Below are 22876 nucleotides of genomic sequence, written 5' to 3' on the forward strand. Positions count from 1 at the left end.
GATCATGACCTGAGCTGAAGTCAGGAGTCAGACACTTAACCTACTGAGCCCCCAGGTGCCCCTACTTTATTTTCTTTTAAAATATCCTTCTCGGGGGCTCCTGGGTGGCTCAGTCGGTTGAGCGTCCGACTTCGGCTCAGGTCATGATCTCACAGTCTATGAGTTCGAGCCCTGCATCGGGTTCTGTGCTGATGGCTCGGAGTCTGGAGCCTGCTTCTGATTCTGTGTCTCCCTCTCTCTCTGCCCCTTCCCTGCTCATGCTCTGTCTCTCTCTGTCTCAAAAATAAATAAAAACATTAAGAAAAAAAAATTTAAATATCCTTCTCTACGCAACGGTAAGGCCTCGATGAAGGTGCCTAGCATGTAGTTCTGCAGCCACGGCAGAATGACCGTTGGGTTGTCAGAGTGGCGAGGCACATGCACAAGTACCAAGTTGGTAAGTAATTATATTTTCGTATCTCTGTGTATGCATATTTACATATATGTGTCTACGTGTGTGTGTGTGTATATACAGAGAGAGAAAGAAAGAGAGAGAGAGGAGAGGGAGAGAGTTTATTTTTAAAAAACTGGCTCCTGTGACTGTGGAGGCTGTGAAGTTCAAAATCTATAGGGTGGGGGGCAGGCTGCAGACCCAGGAGAGAACTAATGTTGCGACTAAAGTCTGAAGGCCATCTGCCGGTAGAATTCCTTCTTGCTCAAGGGAGGTCAGTTTTTTTGTTCTGTTAAAACCTTCAACTGTTCACCTGTTTGGTTAAAGCTCACCCATACCATGGAGGACAATCTGCCTCACTCAATGTGATTTAAATGTTAATCTCATACAATAAATACTGTCTTGAAACATCTGAGATAATGTTTCACCAAGTATCTAAGCATTGTGGTCCAGCTAAGCTGATACATAAAATTAACTATCACAAGTCCACCTCTTGTGAATTTGGCAGCCACATGCATCTTATTAATTTGTGTTTAATCTCCATATAAAGACAATAATAAGGTCAATGCTGCGACCTAACACGATGCAACTATCCTGCATAGAGCTGAAAACCTACTAACTTTTCCCCCAGAAGATGTAAAGTCTTTGTGGGATGTTTATTCTTCTTCGTATCCTATAATGTAAATACTATGAATGTAAAGTTCACAATTATTAACTACCGTGGGTATACAGTCACCACATCTTATGTTACAGGACAAGGAGACAAGAGAGGGAAGAAAACGAAGAGATTGATACACACGTACAGAAACACAAGCATATTCATAACAAATAAAGAAGGAATACTCATGGCAGTCATAGTCCTTGTTTCTGTAACTGGTCGCGTAGTCACGGCTGGTATTTATAACTATTTTATGCCACTACCTATTTGTTTTCAGTAAGCACCTCAACTGGTCACGGTGCTTTACCTAATAGGGTGACGCAAACCTTTCTCCCCAACAGGGGAGTAGTGGTCCTGTCTGGGCCATTAGTTGTCCTGTCTGGATTGGGTTGTTGTCATTTTCCACTGACTTTAATCACAAGGCCCGGTCATACTAAGAGACTCCCTGAGGGATCGCCTATATTCTAGACAGACTCTTCCTTACCTCCACTGTGGAGTAGCAGTCGAATTTCTCCTTGGTCGTCAGGACCAGTCATCCCAGCCAGCATAGTCCCTCCCTTCTTTGCCTGTTGATTTCGGGGCACAAAGAGCCCAAGGAAGCTGAATGGCAGTCTTAACTTCCAGTTCAATGAAATCGTTGTTGTGTCTTCCAGTGGAAGCATTCTTCCCTTCGGAACCAAGGTTTTAGGCCAGCAAGGCATCAAGTTGGGAAGACAGGATGCAAAAATGTTGCTTGTAGGTCACTAGGGCAAACAGGGAGTGGCACCACCACCAATTCTACTCCTTGATTTTGGAACCTGTGAACCCCAGCTATGGGAGAAGCAGCACCATATACTGGATGCTGATTCAGAGCATATATAGTCTCCTGGAAAACCTTGCCCCAGCCCTGCAAAGTATTGCCATCTAGCTGGCACTGTAACTGCATCTTCAAAAGGCCATTCTACTATTCTGTCAAGCCAGTTGCCTCAGGTTATTAGGGAATACGGTTAAGACCAGTCAATTCCCTGAACATGGGGCCCAGTGGCATACTTCGTTTGCTATAAAGCTAGTTCCTTGATCAGAAGCAGTGCTGCATGGAATACCCTGATGGTGGATGAGGCATTCTGTGAGTCCACAGATGATTGTGTGGGGAGAAGCATTGCATACAGGAAGGGCAAATCGGTATCCAGAGTAACAAGAGTCTGCCCGTTCCATGATGGGGGGGTTGGATGTAATCTACCTGCCAGATGGTTGGCTGATCACCCTGGGGAATGGTGTGACATCAGAGTTTCCGGATTGGTCTCTGCTACTAACAGACTATGCACTTAGCCATGGCTGTGGTTAGGTTGGCCTTGGTGAATGGAAGTCTGTGTTGCTGAGCCCATGTATAACCTCCATTTTTGCCACCATGGCTATTCAGTTCACTAGCCCTTTGACGACAGGGTGACTGGGAAAGAGGCTGACTGATATCCACAAAATGAGTCATATTATCCACTTGATTATTAAAATCCTCCTCTCCTGAGATCACCCTTTGGAAATTACTCACATGGCATGCAAATATCTTCACATTTTTTGACTATGCAGGGAAGTTTATCCATATTACTCTTCCCCAGACTTTCTTGTCACCCATTTTTAAATCATGTTCCTTCTGCTTACAATTGCTTGACCATCCTGCCAAATCATTAGCTGCCCTCCCATGAGTGGGCATAGAGTCCCATGTCTGTCCAGTTCTCCTTCCAAGCAAAATGAGCAACCAGGTGAATTGCTCTTAACTTCTGCCCACTGAGAGGATTTCCTTCACCACTATCCTTCAGCAATGTCCCAGAAAGGGACGATAGCATTGCAGCTATCGACTTCCATGACTGTGCTTATACGTGCCAGTATCTCAGTGGTGTCATTCATAACACAAGGGTATCACACACAAGCGTCATCTCACACAGAAATATGAAAATGCACTAACCCACTGACTTGGTTCTAAGCATTTGGATTGGTATTTCCTGAGGATTCAACATCATTTGCTGCTTTCTTAGTGCTTAGCAGACTTGAGTATATTTCACTATTTTTAAAACATTCCTGGCTAGCTTTGATATTTGGATTTTGTTGCTTTTCTTGTATGCCCACTCTCCTTTTAGCTAATAATTTACAATATTTGTAAATTATCCGTAACCGTGTGAAAATTGGGCACTGCCTCAATTTACCAGGCAAAATTCAAAGAAATATTAGTGATGCCCTAACTATATTACTACTTGACCATCCGTGTAATATATTGGAGTAAATGTATGGAAGGCATTGTTTGGGCACTGGATAATTTTTTGTAGAAAATTCAGAGGGTCACCTACAGCACATTTTATGTTTTATTCAGTAGGACCACAACTTGGCAATTCGAATACTCCATGTGCCAGGGTGGCACCTTAGTTCTTCTGATGCCTAAAAAAGCCCCCAGAAAATGTGACTGCTTGATATCTGTTACTTTTGGGAGGTGTCCATTGTGATTCCATAATCGGCTACTCCTAGAATTTCAGGAGATGTAGCAGGAACTTCATTTTCCATACAGCTTATTCTGAAGTTTTGAAGCTCTTCCCCAGCCCCTGAAGACCCCCAAGAGGCTCATGGTCTCATCCCTGCTAGTAATGACCCCTCAGCTAAGCAGGGATTTTAGGAATCTGTGCACATGTTTACGCTTTTCTAGTATTTTGAGACGCCAAAAAAGCAGGATTATTTGGTACTCTTGTCTTTCCTTACTTCCTAACATATGCATCGCACATTAAACGTTCAGTCAATTTTGGACATATTTAATGAATAAATCTCTCTGCTGGGCCCACCATAAATTTTCCAGCGTATCTCTTCGTCAGCTTTAAAACCCTAAGATAAACATTAAAAGCCACGATCCTTTGCTCAGGTGACACATTATAGTGGGAGATGTTTATTCTAGACTAGTTAGTGGGAGGAAATTTATTTTTGTTTTTTATTGTTATATCCTGGATCAGAACAATGTTTAGCTGTCACAGCCAAATTTTCTAACAGCATATGGTCTTACTGTCAGACACTTTTGATAGTACTATCTGTTTTTGAGTTGTGATTACCGAATCTTTTTAACAAATAAGATTGGTTGTCCCCAAAAAACTATTTGATGGTTTGGCTAAGAGTTTCAGATGCATTAACTACTTCTGGTGTGTGTGTGTGTGTGTGTGTGTGTGTGTGTGTGTGTCTGTCTGTCTGACGACAGCAACCTTGTTTCCTAATCACCCCTTCACAACAGATATAAATAAAATTTAACAACAAAAATGAAAATAGGCTTTGTATAAAACCACAGGAAAATCGCAGACAAGAAATTAAACAGATGTGAGCAAAAGGTAGGAATCATGAATAATGCCTCACTTTCTAAGCTAAGTAAATACGGTCACTTGAAAAAGTTGCTATGTTTTTTGCTTATAAAACTCTTATGTTTAAAATTCTGCTAGAGTTGATCCTCATTTAAATCAAATGCTATTCCAGAGAGACAAGACTATTACTGTCTGTATCTACAATGGTTCTATTTCACAATTTGTAAGATATTGCTTAAAAATCTAGAACACAAGCATAGATCATCATGATAGACCTGTTTGCAATTCATTCTCCAAATCATGTTGTTTATGTATCTTTTTATATGTCAACAAGATCTAGTTTGGCACGTGCTGTTTAATAAACCTTGAATTTACCTTTTAAGAGCAAAAGCATTTCCCCCTCTTTACTGCTTTGTAAATACTGTAACTTTACATCTACAGGCTGCTCTCAGAAGCCTCACTGATGGCCCACTGCCTTCTGGTTTTTCCTTTGACAATGGGAACAAATAGCCAAAGGGCAGAAAGGAGCCCAATGTCTGTTTTTGTCTAAGCCCCACTTACCACTCTCCTCTGCCTCCTTCTTATTTCTTCCCACTTCCTGTTTACTTTTCTTAGGATTTTCATTTTCTTTAGGATTATCGGTTTCTTTAAAGTTAACGGGAACCTTGTAAGGTCCTTCAGAACTGCCATTTTTTCCCGTATCTTTCCTTCAAACAGTTTTAGAGGATTAGAATTAATATTACACACAATATATCATGTATTTATACGTTATATGTGACATACATTGTCTATTACATTAATACTATTAAAATATTAAATTTTTAATAGTTTGAGAATATTTGAAAGCACATTTCCATAAAGATATCAGAGAACAAAGACAGTAGACCTAGCTAGATTACTTCCGGGAAAACAGTGAAAGTATCTCACGGAAATGAACATGTTCCTCCCTGTAACTTCTACTGTGCATCTATTACAATAGCTAACATCGAATGATTATACTAAGTAGTAGGCACTATGCTTCAGTATTTTTTTTAATGCAATTTCTCAGTTAATCCTCATAATAATCATGAAAACCTTACTTATATGTGCTTAAGATCTGAGGCTTAAAGAGGTAAACATTAGTTGTGTGAGGCAACACAGCTAGAAGTAGCAAAACCAGGCTTTTCCGATGCCAAAAATTCTGCTTTTAACCAGTGAAATGATCTGCCTCTCCATCTGTTCCAAATGAGTCCTTCACATATCCGTAGGCAGCTGTACTTAGTCTAATGTGGCTTTACACGATTTTGTTCAGTCTACCTGTGTCTGTCCAGTTTATCTACTTGAACTTTCAAGGGGACACTGTTGCCCCTTTCCCTAGAAGCCAGCAGAGTGCTGGACAGGAAGGGATATAATATAGCTCCTTCGTTGAAAACAAACCCTGCATTTACCTTACTTTCTCCCTTTTGCCAGCTCCCCCTGCCCCGTGGCAAGGCTACATCTCATCCTTGACTTTCTGCTCTCTCCTCAAACATTTGCGTCCACATTCAAGCGACTTTCATTGCAAAGCTCCCCTCTTACCTCCGTGAAGCTATAGCAAGAGAACTGGAGGAATTTCCAGGTCACTTCCGTATTTTAGTATCGATGACTCAATATCTCGTTTTGGGGCAAAGCACTTCACTTCTTCAGGTAGCCTCTGGGTTAACACCCATTTTGCCAATCCCACGGGGCAATTGGTAAAAGGTGAAAGATTTATGGGATCTGAAGAGAAACCAGAGCATTCGCACAGGGCAACTGGAAAGATCAGCTGAGGGGAGGTGTGGGAGGACAATTTGAAAACTCAAGTTTTCAAACTCAATACCTACAAGAACAGTGCAGCTGAACTCTTAATATTAAATTGTCCTCTCGGAGCCAAAATTGTAATCAGTGGAAGAGGTGATGGCCACGTATTTCTGAGGAGGCATTGGTGGGCTCCCAGAGCTACACTGCTCATCAAAGTCCATTGCCAAGGTCCCTAGCCCACAAGGAGCCATTTTTTTTCTTTTCTAAATCCATTTCCATTTGCTTTTCGCTGTCCACTTGCATCGTTGTCGAATGAGTTTCTGTTAGAGTTGATTCACTTCCATTACCTCTCATTTTACAAACGAGCTTGCCGAAGTCTCCCGTCTTGAGTTCCAATTCTAGTCTCATTTCTGAGCATCCCACGTATAAAACCTTCTCCATATCTTCATGCTCCTCCTACCCCCATGCATCCACCCTTTATGCCCAATACCTCCCTCTCTATCCTGCACTTGTCCCTTTCCGTGGACCATTTCATCCCCGAGGTAGCCTGTTTTCATTTATTAGTCACTGACCTATTCTCTTTATAACGTACAATTTGAAAATTGAAAAATTATTTTTCTTAAAATATTTTTATAAACTATATAAACTATAAACTATATTTATATATATTTATATATAATTTATAAATATATTTATAAATATTTTATAAACTATATAAACTATATTTATATTTGGCTAAACAAAATGCTTCTGTTATTAAGACAACCATCCCCAACCCCCTTTTCATTTATTTTTGCTGTGCCGGACATATAACCTCCCGAAATAATTGTCTCATGTATTACGTATGATGTATTATGGGACACTCTTCTTGGGGGAAAAAAAAAAGCCGTCAGAGGCAGAATATCTCAGCATGTTGAAAATGATAGAATACACAAGGACATTTTAACATCAGCTGCAGCCAAAATCCACTACATTTAAAAAATCTGCTGTTAGGGGCACCCAGGTGGCTCAGTTGGTTAAGTGTCCAACTTCAGCTCAGGTCATGATCTCACGGTTTGTGAGTTCAAGCCCCACATCGGGCTCTGTGCTGATAGCTCAGAGCCTGGAGCCTGCTTCGGATTCTGTGTCTCCCTCTCTCTCTCTGCCTGTCCCCCACTTGTGCTCTGTCTCTCAAAAATAAATAAATGTAAAAAAATCTGCTGTTAGATTAGTCTGATGCAAACTAATAAAATATTCATCAAAGTGTAAGAAAAATAACTTTGCCAGAATTATGAAGTTGAATTTAATCTACTTTCCTTTCATTTTTTTCAGTGAGAAAATTTTCTGGTTGAATTTTAGCCATAATAAAATGCCCTTCAATGCTAGGAAAATCAAAGATTTTAGACATGACATGAATGATCTGGATAAAATGGGCACAAGGAAACACTGTGTGAAAACATTTAAAAAGAGCCCTGGGAATCAGAAAAATCAGCTACTGTGAAATACTGTCAGTTTAGCCTTGGGTAAAACAGCAGAAATAACAAGTAATTTGGGTCATAACAAAGAGGAAGAGAACATTTTGAGTTCAACAAGGGCAGAAACAGATTTTGTTCCAACTGCAAAGCTTCAGAAAGCTAACCTCTTAATTTACACCTTCCGAGGCAAAGAGACAGGGAGCTTCTCCGCGCTGAGCTAACCTGAGCCTTGCAGTCACATATTCACACACTTGGTAACAGGAAATTCAGAAGGATCGGATTTGATAAACTTTAGCCGTCAAACCTAAACGCTAGATGAGCATGACTCTATCTTTATTTATTTTTTTAAAACATTTATTTATTTTTGAGAGACAGAGCGAGACAGAGTATGAGCAGGGGCGGGGCAGAGAGAGGGGGAGAACAGAATTCGAAACAGGCTCCAGGCTCTGAGCTGTCAGCACAGAGCCCAATGGGGGCTTGAACTCACAAACCGCGAGATCATGACCGGAGTCGGAGTCAGACGCTTAAGCCACTGAGCCACCCAGGTGCCCCTAGCATGACTCTATCTTTGAACAGAGGAGTTTTGAAATGATATTTTGCTACTCACTGGAATAAATAACCCGTCCTTGAACTAGGAACCCTCTAAACCATTGTAAAAGGTTAAAGTCGGGTATAAACGAAGTGTCTTTTGCTTCACAGATCCTCATGGAAGGTGATATTTTATCTAAATGACTAGGCCATGTCCAAGGTTCTCCCCAGCTTGAGGATTTTACGTCCAGCCATATGTCTATTTTCAGGAAGCTTATCAGTCTTATGTCTGGGGAGCCAGATAGCAGTCAACAGTGAATAATGAGCTTCGGGGTTCAGGGAGAAAAAAAAAAACAAGCTTCAGGTCCAGTAAAATAGGAGATAGTAACAGCAGTGACAAAATAAAATGTATTCTTCTTTCGACCCATGGTTTTGTAAACCTTAAATAGAGCAGGGGCCTCTGTGTTCAGGTTTCTATAAATGACACATTTCTGTCTACAAGTAAGAAGAGCTAACATAAATTGGCCATGAGCTATATGTCGGACATCGTTTTGACGACTTTGACCTGCATTATTTCCTTTAACCCTCCCCAAACTCTGTGGTCCGCATAAATATTCCATTTTTTGCAGGCGAAAGAAAAGGAAGTACAGAAGGGTGAAAATGTTAGTCCAGGTCACACGGGTAATAAGCCTTGAAGGTGGTGACCAACTCAGGAGCCCACAGCACTGACCACAGCGGGGGTAAACCGCGCGCGCACGTGTGTGTGTGTGTGTGTGTGTGTGTGTGTGTGTGTGTGTAGGGGGAGGGGCGTTCCTGCTGCTGCTCTACGCATGCTCACTGGCAAGCATGGCCAAATGGCTTGCTGGTCGGCTCTGATGTGAGTGAGTCCAGTGGGCTGGCAGAGATGTGGTTTAGAAACCGAGGATGATTGTGGCTCCCGGATCTATGACGGAGGGGAATTAATACCCAGTTTGATGTTGAAACAAGTTTGAGTTAGCGAAACAGGGGCAGTCAAGAGCGCGTCGAGCGGAGAGTCCTTACGACTGTGTCCCTCCCTGGTCCTTCCAAAGCCTTAGTTCCAGAGCCTCCTTCCAAAGCCACTGCTGCTGCCTTTGGTGGCATTACGTGAAGTCTGGGATTCCTCACTCTGGTAAGATGACCTTTATTACTGGGACAGCTACCGTTTTGTAGTTCCGACCTGAATAAATGAGGTGAGTCCACTTAAAAGATCTTCACGTATCCATAGATTTTTACTAAATGGTTTATCTTTAATCGCAAGAGGCAAAGTCTACACCCAGTTGACTTGTGTCAGATGGCGAGTTTCTGTGTGAGCAGATCACGTCGAACTTGTATCACATTTTTCTTTTTTGTTAGATAATGCCATACTTTGAGGGATGAAACAACTGTTTTCTAGATAGAAACATGAGAGTATTTTGCTTTTTAAGAAAAAAAATCTAGAAATTAGGTTTCTTCGCTTTTTAAAATCTACATAATGAAGTCCTCCCTCTCTTTATATTAAATCACTGATCTAATTTTGCATATTCTCTGGAAGACTGAAATAGTTCTGCAGTCCATATGTTTTTAAACTATGAATCATTTTGTTTCTACATTTGGTACATAAGCTATTACGGCTGTTCAATAAATACAAATATACCACTTTAGAGTGATTTCTGCATCCCCAGAAATTTGGGCTGAATTTTAAAATGTGATGACTCATTAGAAATTGTAAAGAAACAATGCATGATCCTGAAAAACGTAAGAGAAAATTCGTTTTTATTCCTCTGGGAAAAATTTGCACAGTACTGATTCTCACGCTTCAATTTTTGCTTGAGAGAAGTGTAGACATTTTGAAAATCTCCAAGGTAGAATGCCATTTTCTTGTGAAAACGTGACTTAAAATAAAAGCCCAGGAAGACCATCAAGGGGTTGCATTTTCCTACCTGGCAAATCAAGTGTCCAGTTAAAATCCTGGCCTTTGCAAAGGAAACCTTTTTGTTTAATCACTTTATTATCTGACTTCCTCTAAGCAAAGAGCATTATCCGTGTTATCGGTAACAGTACTGGGAAAAACACATATTTTGAAAGTGTGGAGAAACTCATCCTACCTTGAGATTCTAATTTAAGAGAATGTCACAGGCCTCAGCAGGACCAGCAATTGAAAACCAAAGGTGTGCAAAAACAAACCACTCAGGTTTCAAAGCCTAAAAACAAAGAAAATAGGACAGAGCCTAAACTTGTGAAGCCTGTTTGCTCATTGTCAGAACAAATGCTGAGAATGCTGGAGAGTCCAGTCCAACGAAAACAAGTGTGGGTGGTAGGATTACGGGTGATTAATTTTCTTCCTTTCTCTATTTTCCATTTCTCTCCTACGATGAAATGCTACTTCTATATTATGGTATTTTCAAAAGCTTTTGAGAATTACTTTTGTTTCTCCAACTACCGTATCTGCACATGGTAACTGAGCAAGCCAGTTCTGTCCTCCAACAGTCATGCAAAAAGGCAGGGAGTATGATGGGCGCCTGGGTGGCTTAGTCCGTTGGGCGGCTGACTCTTGATTTTGGCTCAGGTCATGGTCTCTTGGTTCATGAGTTCAAGCCCCGCATCCGGCTTTGTGCTGACCGTGCGGAGCCTGCTTGGGATTCTCTGTCTCCTCTCTCTCTCACCCTCCCCTTCTCGCATGCTCTCTCTTTCAAAATAAATAAATAAATAAATATAAAAAAAAAGACAGTATGAAAATCTAGACACTCCCATCTGATTTCAAGGTGCATGAGCCCTCAAGAATTCTTTACTTCAAAACAAACTAGTTTTAAAATTTAACATTTATTTCTATCAAACTGTGTGGCCTAGTTACACCTAATATTTAACTCTACTTAAACTGTGTTTCAAGAGTCTATACATTATGTTGAGTAAGTAAAATCCTCTGATGACGGCTGGCTTCGAATGGAAATAGGCAATTTGCTGAAATGTATTTTCCGTAGGAAATGATGGAATAATCTTATCACAATTATTTCGGGACTCGGTAAAAGTCCACAACATAGGGGCGCCTGGGTGGCGCAGTTGGCTAAGCATCCGACTTCAGCCAGGTCACGATCTCGCGGTCCGTGAGTTCGAGCCCCGCGTCAGGCTCTGGGCTGATGGCTCGGAGCCTGGAGCCTGTTTCCGATTCTGTGTCTCCCTCTCTCTCTGCCCCTCCCCCGTTCATGCTCTGTCTCTCTCTGTCCCAAAAATAAATAAAAAATGTTAAAAAAAAAAAAAAAAAAAAAAAGTCCACAACATAGAATTCAAACTGTGACTGGAATATTACCCTTGTGAAGAATCCACCTAAAGGCTCATACCTTTGTGTGTCGCAAAAGGATGGCTATAAAGTTGCTTCAGCTTGTGTTTACCCTTTACAGAATTGAAGGCATTTAGGAAAAGTTTTGGTTAGAGTGGTGATATGCCGAGGAAGGACAACATTGCTGCAGTGCAGAAACCACAGCAGAAATAATTGTATCCTGGGGCGCCTGGGTGGCTCAGTCAAGCGTCCGACTTCAGCTCAGGTCATGATCTCACAGAGCCCGCTTCAGATCCTCTGTTCCCCTCTCTCTCTGCCTCTCCCCCACTGGTTTTTTCTCTCCCAAATAAATATTAAATAAGTAAACAACCATTAAGTAAATAAATAAACATTAAAAAAATAATAACTGCCTCCCTCAGGTTCAATTTCGAAGCAAGCTACTAATAGATTAGAAGGATGTTTCACTTCTTCAACCTGAGGGGTCTACATCTTAAAGAACATAGATTCTAGTTAAGACACATCATAGTCAGTCAAAGTGACAAAAGCCAAAGATTAAAAAAAAAAAATCAAAGCAGCCAGTGAAGGACAACACATTATATTAATATATTTTGTGCTTATGGATCGGACGAATTAATATGTCAAAACGTCCATACTGTGCAAAGCAATCTATAGACGCAATGCAGTCCCTAACAAAATACCAATAGTATGTTTCACAGAACTAGAATAAATAATCCTAAAATTTGTATGGCACCACAAAAGACCTGAATAGTGAATGCAATTTTGAGAAAAAATAACAAAGGTAGACGTATCACCAGGCACCCTTATATTTACTACAGCATCATTTACAATAGCCAAACTATGGAAGCAGCCCAAGTGTCCACTGACAGATGAATGGATAAAGAATAGGGGGTATTAGGGGGTGTATATATATAATATATATAAATATATTATATATATTTATATATATTATTATATATAGTATTATATATATAAATATATATTATATATAATAATGTATACTATATAATATATATTATATATAATTATATATAATATAATATATATATTGTATACTATATAATATATATTATATATAATTATATATAATATAATATATATATTATATACTATATATAATATATAAATATATTATATATTATATAATTAATATATATTAATATATAAATATATATTATATATTATATAATATATAAGAAATATATATTAATATATAATTATATATTATATATTATATATTATATATTATATATTATATATTATATATTATATAATATATAAGAAATATATATTAATATATAATTATATATTATATATTATATATTATATATTATATATTATATATTATATAATATATAAGAAATATATATTAATATATAATTATATATTATATATTATATATTATATATAAATATATATTATATATAAATATATAGAAATTGTATATATTGTATATATATATACATATATATGTATATATGTATATATATACATATATACAAATTATATATGTATAAAATATATTTATATTTATTAAATATATATTTATTAAATATATTATATATATTTTATAATTATATATTATAATTATATAATATAATATTATATATGTATATAATGGCATACTATTGAGCCATAAAAAGAATGAAATCTTGCTATTTGCAATGACATGGGTGGAACTAGAAAGTATAATGCTAAGCGAAAGAATTCAGTCAGAAGAAGACAAAAGCCATATGATTTCACTCATATACGGAATTTAAGAAATAAAACAGATGAGCAAAGGAAAGAGAGGAAGAGAGAGACATACCAATAAACAGACATTACCTATAGGGGAGCAAACTGATGGTTACTAGAGAGGAGGCGGGTAGAGGTTTGGGTGACATAGGTGATGGCGATTACAAAGTGCACTTGTCGTGATGAGCACTAGATGATGTATGGAAGTGTTGAATCACTATATTGTATACCTGAAACTAATATAATACTGTATGTTAACTATACTAAAATTAAAATGAAAACAATAATAAACAAAGATGGAGATATCACAATCTCACATATCAAGATATACTATAAAGCTGTAACAATCCAAACAGTATAGTGTACTAGCACAAAAACAGACATACAGATCAATAGAGCAGAACCCAGAAATAAACCCACAATCATATGGCCAATGAATCTACAACAAAGGAGGCAAGAACATACAATAGGGGAAAGACAATCTCTTCAATAAATGGTGCTGGGAAAACTGGACAGCTACATACGAAAGAATGAAACTAGACCGTTATGCACACTATACAAAACATAAAGTGAATTGAAGACCTAAATGTGAGACTTGAAACCATAAAACTCCTTAAAGAGAACATTGGCAGTAATCTCTTGGATGTCAGCCTTAACAACATTTTCTAGCTAGATGAATCCTGAGGCAAGGGAAACAAAAGCAAAAATAAACTATTGGGACTACACCAGGATAAAAAGCTTTTGCACAGCATAGGAAACCATCAACAAAACAAAAAAAACCAGCCTACTAGTTGGGAGAAGATATCTACAAATGATATATATATATTGGTTAATGCCCAAATACAGAGAACTTATACAACTCAACACCAAAATAGTAATAATAATAATAATAATAATCTGATTAAAAAATGGGCAGAGGACCTGAACAGCCATTTTTCCAAAGAAGACATACAGATGGCTGACAGACACTTGAAAAGATGCTCAACATTACAAATCATCATGGGAAAATGAAAATCAAAACCACAATCATCTTACACCTGTCAGAGTGGTTAAAATCAAAAACACAAGAAATAACAAGTGTCGGTGAGGATGTCAAGGGAATTCTCATGCACTGTTGGTGGGAATGTAGATTGGTGCAGCCAATGTGGGAAATAGTATGGGGGTTCCTCAAACAATTAAAAATAAAAATACCATTTGATCTAGTAATTTCACTACTGAGTATTTACCCAAAGAAAATAAAAACACTAATTTGAAACGATATCTGCACCCTTATGTTTATTGCAGCATTATTTACAATAACCAACATATGGAAGCGATCTAAGGGTCCATTCATAGATGAATGGATAGAAAAGATGTGGTCTATACATTCTTTTTTATGGCTTAATAATGTTCTATGATATATCTATATGTAGATATAGATATAAACATTCTGAATAACAACAACCACAACAACAAAGATTGCCAGATTGGATTTAGAAGGAAAACCCAACTAGAAGAGACGCACTTTAACTGTAAGACACAGATAAGTTGAAAGCAAATGGATAGAAAAGATACACCATGTGAAGGGTAGACATGAGAAGGCTGGCTTGGCTATATTAATGACAGAAAAAAACAGACTTCAGACAAAGCCTTTTACCAGAGATAAAGTGGGACAGGATCAATTCATCAGGAAATCGTAACCATTGTAAGAATCTATGTGCTTAATATGAGAGCTTTGAAATACATGAAACAAAAATCGACTGAAGTGAAAGAAGCCAATGATAATTCTACCACCATAGATAGAGATTTTAATACCCCTATCAGGAATGGACTGAACGATGAGCCCAGCCCCTCTCCTTTGCCCCCAAATCACTAGACATAGACCCTAGTGTAGGAATTGGTTACTGGGGAAGCTCCTCATTAGAGAAGCTGCTGCAGAAGGGATGCGGTGTCTTTGTAACCCCATTGATGACACAAAAATAATAAAGTAAAAGTTTTTTAAATGAACGGATCTGAAGTATTTCTATTACTATTTCTTTGCATGTTCTGCATCAGTTTTTGTCGCAACATAATTTTCCCAGCCCCCCAAAGTGCCTGAACGCTATTTTCTAGACCTGTCCTGGACAGATTCCCTCCCCATTCCAGTCTCTACATAGTTTTAAGAACATTGATTTTTTGATTGTGATGTTTCATTCTACGTAGCTTCCTCACGCCGTATGTGCTGCAGGTCTGAGTAGGGGTATTAGCCAGAGGCTGCCTTGTTTATTTTATGGTGGGACTATACTGGCACCAAGATGATGGCATAAATAGGCCAATTCATTTTCATGTTTTTCATCTCTGTTCAAAAGGTGGAAAACAAGACAGAACAATTTTTTTTTTTTTCACTGACGATATTGATAGGAAGTTTAGACCATGAGCCTGGTCTTTGGAAAAAAGGCATCAGAGAGTTTTATACTCCCGTCCTGCTTCTGCTAATAGGCATAGTTCCTCACTCCCTTTTATAAAGAAAAGATTAAAGCGGGGGTTTAACCCACGTTGTTTCTCACAAGACAGTTTCTTCTTCTGAGGAAGCGTGTTATAGAATCGGGCCAGCAGGCTCTCAGACCTACTCCCAGCCCTGGTATTTTCTGGCGGTGAGCTTTGGATACGTCGGCTAACCTCTTTCAAGATCTGATTTTATCTCTCATCCAGGGACAGTGAGGATAGGCCACCCCTCCTATTTCACAGGGCTGCCGCACACACGATATTAGATTTTTGTGAACGCACTTCCTTCATAAAGCCGTGAGGCCTAATGCAAATATTAGGTATCGTCTCTACTACTCTCCTCCTGCTCTCTATTTAATTAGATCCTATTTAATTAGAAAAGGTGAAAGCTCTAGTAACACTCTCCTAAGTATTTTAGCTCCTTTGGCTTAACTTTCTTCTGTTATTTCTAGTGGGTCTTTGCCTCATGCAATTAGGCCTCGTGTCTCCACGGTGAATAAGAATAAGGAAAAAAAAAAGTGTCTTCTATTTCCTGTAAGAACGGCCCATACTCTTTGAGGGTAATTTTAAATTACACAACCTGAAGCATATTCTCTGATCTCAGAAAGTGGCATGCCTCTGATTCTGAGTAGATTTAGACCCCTGGATTGATAGGATAAGTCATGCCCGCCCTCCATTAAGTAGTCTCAAGTGTGGCTCCCCATGGGTTTTTTAACCCTCTTCTTCCTCTGGAAGAGAAACTTGGGCCAGTGTACTTGCCCACCTTATCCTTCACCTCTGTCCTCCACTCCAGGAAAGAGACTCATTCCTAAATTGCCCCAACACTTGAAGGTATTTCACGCTCCATAAAGCAACACCTGAGCATATAGGTGCTTTAGACACTAACCAAGAAGATAAATTAAAGGGACTTGTAACACATACATACATGTAAAATTGATCGTGAAGTATAGTCAAGTGTTAGACTAGGTCTAAACAAATAAATAAATAAGCAAACAAACAAGCAAAACACAATTTCCCCCCAAACCTTGCCTTTGGGTAGGGCTTTACTACAGAATGCTTCCTGTACATCGCGGGGCCTGAGTGTATTTTGCCAATAATACCTGAATCATCATTAGTCCAGAAGGCTCTTGGGTCAGGCTTGGTCAGGATGCTGGCATGATTACATGGCTCTTTCGCCTTGAAAACATAAGGAGAGAAGAAGTGATGTGAAAATGGATTCACCGTTTTCGCTGTTTCAGACCTACAATTCTATAGGCAGGATTCCAAGGCTGAAGCTAGCACATATGGAACATCCGTTCAGTGCTGGGCACACGGGGCTTGTGGGTGATCCTTGACCTGATGTCGATTCGCTGTCAGGGCTCATGGCCGGGTAAGCACATGGGGGCTGGCGCTAAGCTTCCACTCGCTCCTTTACCCCGTGCTTTTTTTGCAGTGTGTAAACTATACAGCCGTATGCAGAGGCCCTGTATGATTGGCAGTATATCAATGTGAGGACACTTCACACATTGAAAGTGTTTTTTTGGACTTCTCCATAATAGAAATGCTACTTTTAGTGTATACGCTTGGGGAAATACGTAATAAGGAAGAGCTATTTTTAAATTCAGTAGCACTTTAAAATGAACTCTTCTGAAACTAATATTGCACTATCTGTTAACCAACTAGAATTTAAATAAAAACTTGAAACAAAAAAATAAAAAGAATTCTTATTTTTGTAATCATAACAGAATCTATTTTTTTCAATAGGAGCACACACACATATGCTATATATATATATATATATATATATATATATATATATATACACATATATATATATGCTATATACATAATGCATTCAACCTCACAGTTCTGCCTAGTGCATATATAAATAATAGATTCTCCACAATAATTTCCAGGGAACAGCAATGACCCTTTGGTTTTTTACACAACTTTACACTAATGCGGTGTGTGGCTTGCAAATATATTTTCAGTCAAAGAAATATAAATCTTAGTGTTAAAAAGGACATTCCATTTATAGGTGTTTTGTATCTATAGTTTGATTACCGTGAAAACTCTCTATGACTATTTAATGGATAAATTCCTTCCACTGCAGCAATACTCAAAAGACTCAAGAATGTCAGTAAGTAGTTAGTTTAGTTCTGCCGATGTTTTCTTTCCGTAGCAGGTCTTTACCTATAAAAGAAGCAGTGTGTCAGTTTATAGTCTGGCACGAGCTCCTTCTCTTGTTGTGAACCACTATCAAAGAATGTGTGGAAATCAGGATCTCCCTCATGTTCACTGCAGCGTTATTCCCAACAGCCAGGAGACAGGAACAGCCTCAATGCCTATGGACAGATGAATGGATGAAGAAACCCACCACCTGCAACAGTATGGATAAGCCTTGAGGACCTTATGCTAAGGGAAATAAGCCAAACGTAGACAGACAAGTCCTTCATGGTATTACGTATAAGCGGTATCTAAAGTAGTCAAATACGTAAAATCTGAGAGGAGAATGGCAGTTGTCAGGAGCTGGGGAAGTAGGAAGTGGAAGAAGTGGGTATAAAGTTTCAGTTACACAAGACGATTAACTTCTAGAGATCTGCTGAACAACGTTGTGCCTATAGTTAATGTTACTGTGATGTACCTTGAAAAGTCTGTTAATAGGGAGGATTTCATGGTAATTGTTCTTACCACACAAACAAAACCCTATGGGGAGGTCATCATCCTCCATCTGTTCATATACCAGAGACATAACCTATTTGATAAATAAAAATGGAAGTAGTCAACGTTTCATTAATGGAACTTTCTGGTAGTCTAATCTGTTTTTAATTGATAGGAAGTATGAGTTTAGAAGCAAAATTGTGGTGAAAAAAGAATCGTTAAAATGTAATCCCAAGCGGGGGGAAGAACAGTGAATGGACCAGCACCATTCCGTGGACGACGTTTTGAGCAGCCATGCAAAAATCCCTCAGACTTCAAAAAGTGGCCTTCTGTATAAATTCCTTCAAAGGAATAACATATTCCACTAAAATACAGCTCTAATTGTTAGAAAGTTAGAAAGTTCTTTACAAGTTGAATTGAAATCTGGATCCTTGAAATTTTGCCCAGTGGTTCTAGTTCACTCTTGAGTTACGTAGAACATATCTGCTCTCCTTCAGAAACAATACCTCAGATATTTGACAGTGGCTATTCTGTCTCACCTTAGGCTTCCGTTTCCAAGTTGGCAAGGCTCCTTCCTTTCTCTGTTCCTCATGAAATGAGGTCTCCTTACTGAGGTAAACGTTTCAAGCACATGCAAAAGTAAACAGTATAATAACCATTTATGTACCTATCAGCCGGCTGTTACCAATTTTCGACTTTTTACCATTTTACTAATCTTAGTTCATCTAGTCCCCTCTTCTTCAGGCGGGAATGTTGTGAAGCAAACACCGTACATTGTGACATTTCATCTGTAGTTTCTTTAGAATGTTTTCAACTGACGACATGTTTCTTTTTTGTATAACCATGTGTCATTAGTGGAAGTAACAATTTCAACAATTAGGTGTATTAAGCTTAATGAAGGCTGGTGAAGCTTACTTATTTAATAAGTGACAGCATAAACATCTTGAAAAACACAAAGAGCACTTGCACGGTTTTACATACAGAGCGATTTGGAATTGATGATTTAAAAAGAGATCCTTAAAATTGTGAGTTCTGCAAGTCAGTGGAATTTGGTCTCATTGATTTTAAATCCTTATAGACATTTTGAGGAGAGGCTATCTTAAAAAAATATTTTTCTAATAGGAGTAGTGCTCTCTTTCAACTTATCTCTAATGTGTCCCTGGAGGCAAAGGAGGGAAAATCTTCTTGACCTGATAGAATCGAAAGTATTGGAGTTGAAGGTGAAGGAAAGAGGATTACTTCTGGAAGGTCATTGCTGAATGCTTATTCCCTAGACTTTTGAGATCTAGAAGTACTTTCATAAGTTACTATAACCTGAGAACATTAGACAGATAAGGGCATTTGAACAAGGATAGAAGTAGTTCAATATCAGAAGGTAGGTTATATCAGAATATCCCATTTAGGGAGATGTCAGATGTTCAGAAATTTTGAGCAAGCTCTGGGGAACGAACCTGGGAATAAATCATTAGAGATTCCACTGACATGAATAATGAGCCAAATCTTACTTTTACAAAATGCCTTCAATTAATGATAAGCTGTAATATTTGTAGGATTGCTAGAAAGGGAACAGCTATGGCCACCTTTCTTCAGTCCATCTTATCCTGATTTAAAGAACATTGGTCCACAATAAAGAAATATGCATGCATATATAAACAATTTAAAAATTACCTGTCGTGGTGACACAGGAAAAATAAATCAGAACATATGGATTCGTCCCTGATTTACTTTTGATTTATTTATATTTTGTGTATGAGTTACGCATCCTGCTAAAGTCATTAGTTCTTCCTAAAATACAATAGGAACTGTCACAATGCGTGTTTCTTATTAACCAGCGTCGTTGATTCTCTCCCATCTCAGGTTACATGATGTTCAAAAGTAAGCAAGAACACTTCAGATCGAGGGAAATAAGATTTTACTTCTCAAACTGCGTTAGTGACCTTTAGAAAATGTCCTCTGGAAGTTATCATAGGGTGTAAAGCCATCCTGCAAATATTAAGTTTAAATTCAGTTCTGTGTATCCAGGGGAAGAAAAGTCTTCCTTGATTGTTTTCTCTTGGATGGGTTTATTATATCCAACACATATTGACTAAGCTTTTGTTTAAGTCCAAGATGCTACCCTGGTTGTTATAAGGACCCAACAAAAACTCATTGATTACTAGGACCCTGTATTCTGATTTGGGAGCAGGACACAGACACCCAAAAAGATGTCTATGGAATCTGATATTGAGGACCTCTAAATCCAAGGTGAAGAATGTCATATAGCTATTACATTTTGTCCATAGTTTAAAAAGGAAGCAATGGTGTGGGCAAAGTTGTTGAGCAAGGTTTAAAGGAAGAGGGAGGACTTGAACAGGTTTTGAAAATACTGGCAGCATTTGGATTGGTGGACAGGCCATAGAAAGGCATCCAAGGTGGGAGGGGCAATACAAACAAAGATGTGGGAGCCAAACTGAATAAGGCAGGGTTGGGCCACTGTTGATGAAACAATTTCACTGGAATACAAGGCTCACAGGAGAAATGGTTGGGAATTAGGAAGAAACCAGGTTTCAAACCAGGCTTTGAATGTCAATGAATCCTTCACTCTGAGAGAATTCAAGAGCCTTGGCTGTTTGTATGAAAGACCAGAGTCACAAAGGACCAAAACTGAGGGGATTAGGAAGCTGCTGTACCACCAGAGAAATGTGGATGAGAGCACGTTGAGCAAGGGCACCTCGGTCATGGAACGGGAGGGATGGTTGTGAAGGGCAGCCGGAATGATTTTCTAAGATTTGGTGAATGTCTGAAAATGAGGGAAGATGAGGGCGTCCAAAATATTTCAGAGCTTTGGAGCTCAGTGACCGGGAAGGATGGTCAAATGTGGTCACGACGGTTCACGGTCTCTGGCAGCTAAAGAAATCACTCTCCACTGTGCTTAAGCTACCATGGCAGGCTCAGGGAGCATACGTGGGCCCTAGTTTGTGTACTGCACCTGCAGTCCTTCTGGAAGCACCTGCTGCATCTCTGACCTACCCAGACCGTGTCATCTTTGGGTGCTTCTGGGTGAGGCTTCACTTACACACGTGTGGGCAGGTGGGTTTCTCTGGCCTCTACCTCTGGATGAACCCTTCATCTTGCACATGGCAGGATGAGAACCCATCTGTACGACTTCACTACAACAAACATCCCACGACCTGTCTGTCTGGAATCACCAACCTCCACCCTCGTGAAGATGACAGTGTCTGCAAGGACAGCAGGAGTCTCGTCCAGAGATTGGTCAAAGAATCTCACCAGGGATCACAAGTCTTCCAGTTCTGGGTGAACCAATGATTTATCCTCATTCAGTTGTTTGACATTAATGACATCCATGTGACATGGAACAAAGGGACTATTCTTGGCCCCTGAAGAGACTGTGATTCCAAGCAAGTAGACAAATGTTCTTCTTTTGGAGGCTTTCTTTCACTTGCCTTCTTTTTGGCTTTTTATATTTTTCAGTTTGGCCTTTGTGACTGTGAATTGCTTAGGGCGATTTGCTGTCAACCCCATTTTGCTTATGCATGTCTCCTGCCTGGCCCAGCAAGCGTCTCAGTGGCAACCTCTGGTCTACATACATTCAGGACGTCCAGGCTAAGCCTCTATTAAATCAGATGTTAGTAGAGTTGAAAGGATCAGAGATTTGAGGAACTGGAAGAGATCTTTTGTCACCTGCCTCCTTGCTTCACAGATGAGGAAACTGAGGACTAGAGTAGCTTAAGTGAGTGACTAATCTAGGGCTAGAGTCCAAAGCTCGACATTTCAAGATGTCTGTTGAGCACTGATATTGGTTTCTTAAAACTTAGATTTACCCTCAGGTTTAAAGTTAATTCAACTGTATGTTGCATTGAATGAGTATTTGTGGATAACATATTGAATGGTAGGCACAATGCTAAGTGGAATAGATGGGAACCAGATGGATGCATCCCCGCCCTCATAGAACTCGTTTTCTAATGCTGGCAGTTGAGACGAGCACTGTGGAGGCAATATATTGGGTGACATGAGTAGGGGGGTGAGGCAATATGTGGTCATTTTAGAAGCTTATGGGAGCCCGTCTTCTTATGGATTTTTCAGTAATAGCATCAGAGTCAACGATCACACATCTTCAGTTGTAAGTTAAAACACAAAACAAAGTAGACACACACAGTTGGTTTGACTGGAATTCGGGTCAAACCTTTATGTATTCTATACCAAATTAAGTTCTTTTTTTTTAATGTTTATTTATTTTTTGAGAGAGAGGCAGAGAGAGAGGGAGACCGAGAATCCCAAGCAGTCTCCATGCTCAGTGCCAAGCCTGAAAGGGCTTGATCCCATGACTGGGAGATCATGACCTGAGCCGAAATCAAGTTTCAGATGCTTAACTGAAGGAGTCACCTGTGCACCCCTTAAATTCTTAAGTAGAAATTATTTGGGGGTATGGTGTTTGTAGATTGTGCCTGGTTCAGAAAAGGCAATCACTGCGTGTTCATTGACAACACCATTGATTGGGTAGGACTCAAAAGATGGTAAAGGGGCCAAAGTTAGTTAATGTATCACAGAATAATAGTATTTTGTGGGTAGAATGGATTTCACAGATGACTTAGTTCAGCCCCCTTATTTAACGGATGG

Source organism: Panthera leo, chromosome B2 (assembly GCF_018350215.1).
Source record: "Panthera leo isolate Ple1 chromosome B2, P.leo_Ple1_pat1.1, whole genome shotgun sequence".
Taxonomy (NCBI): domain Eukaryota; kingdom Metazoa; phylum Chordata; class Mammalia; order Carnivora; family Felidae; genus Panthera; species Panthera leo.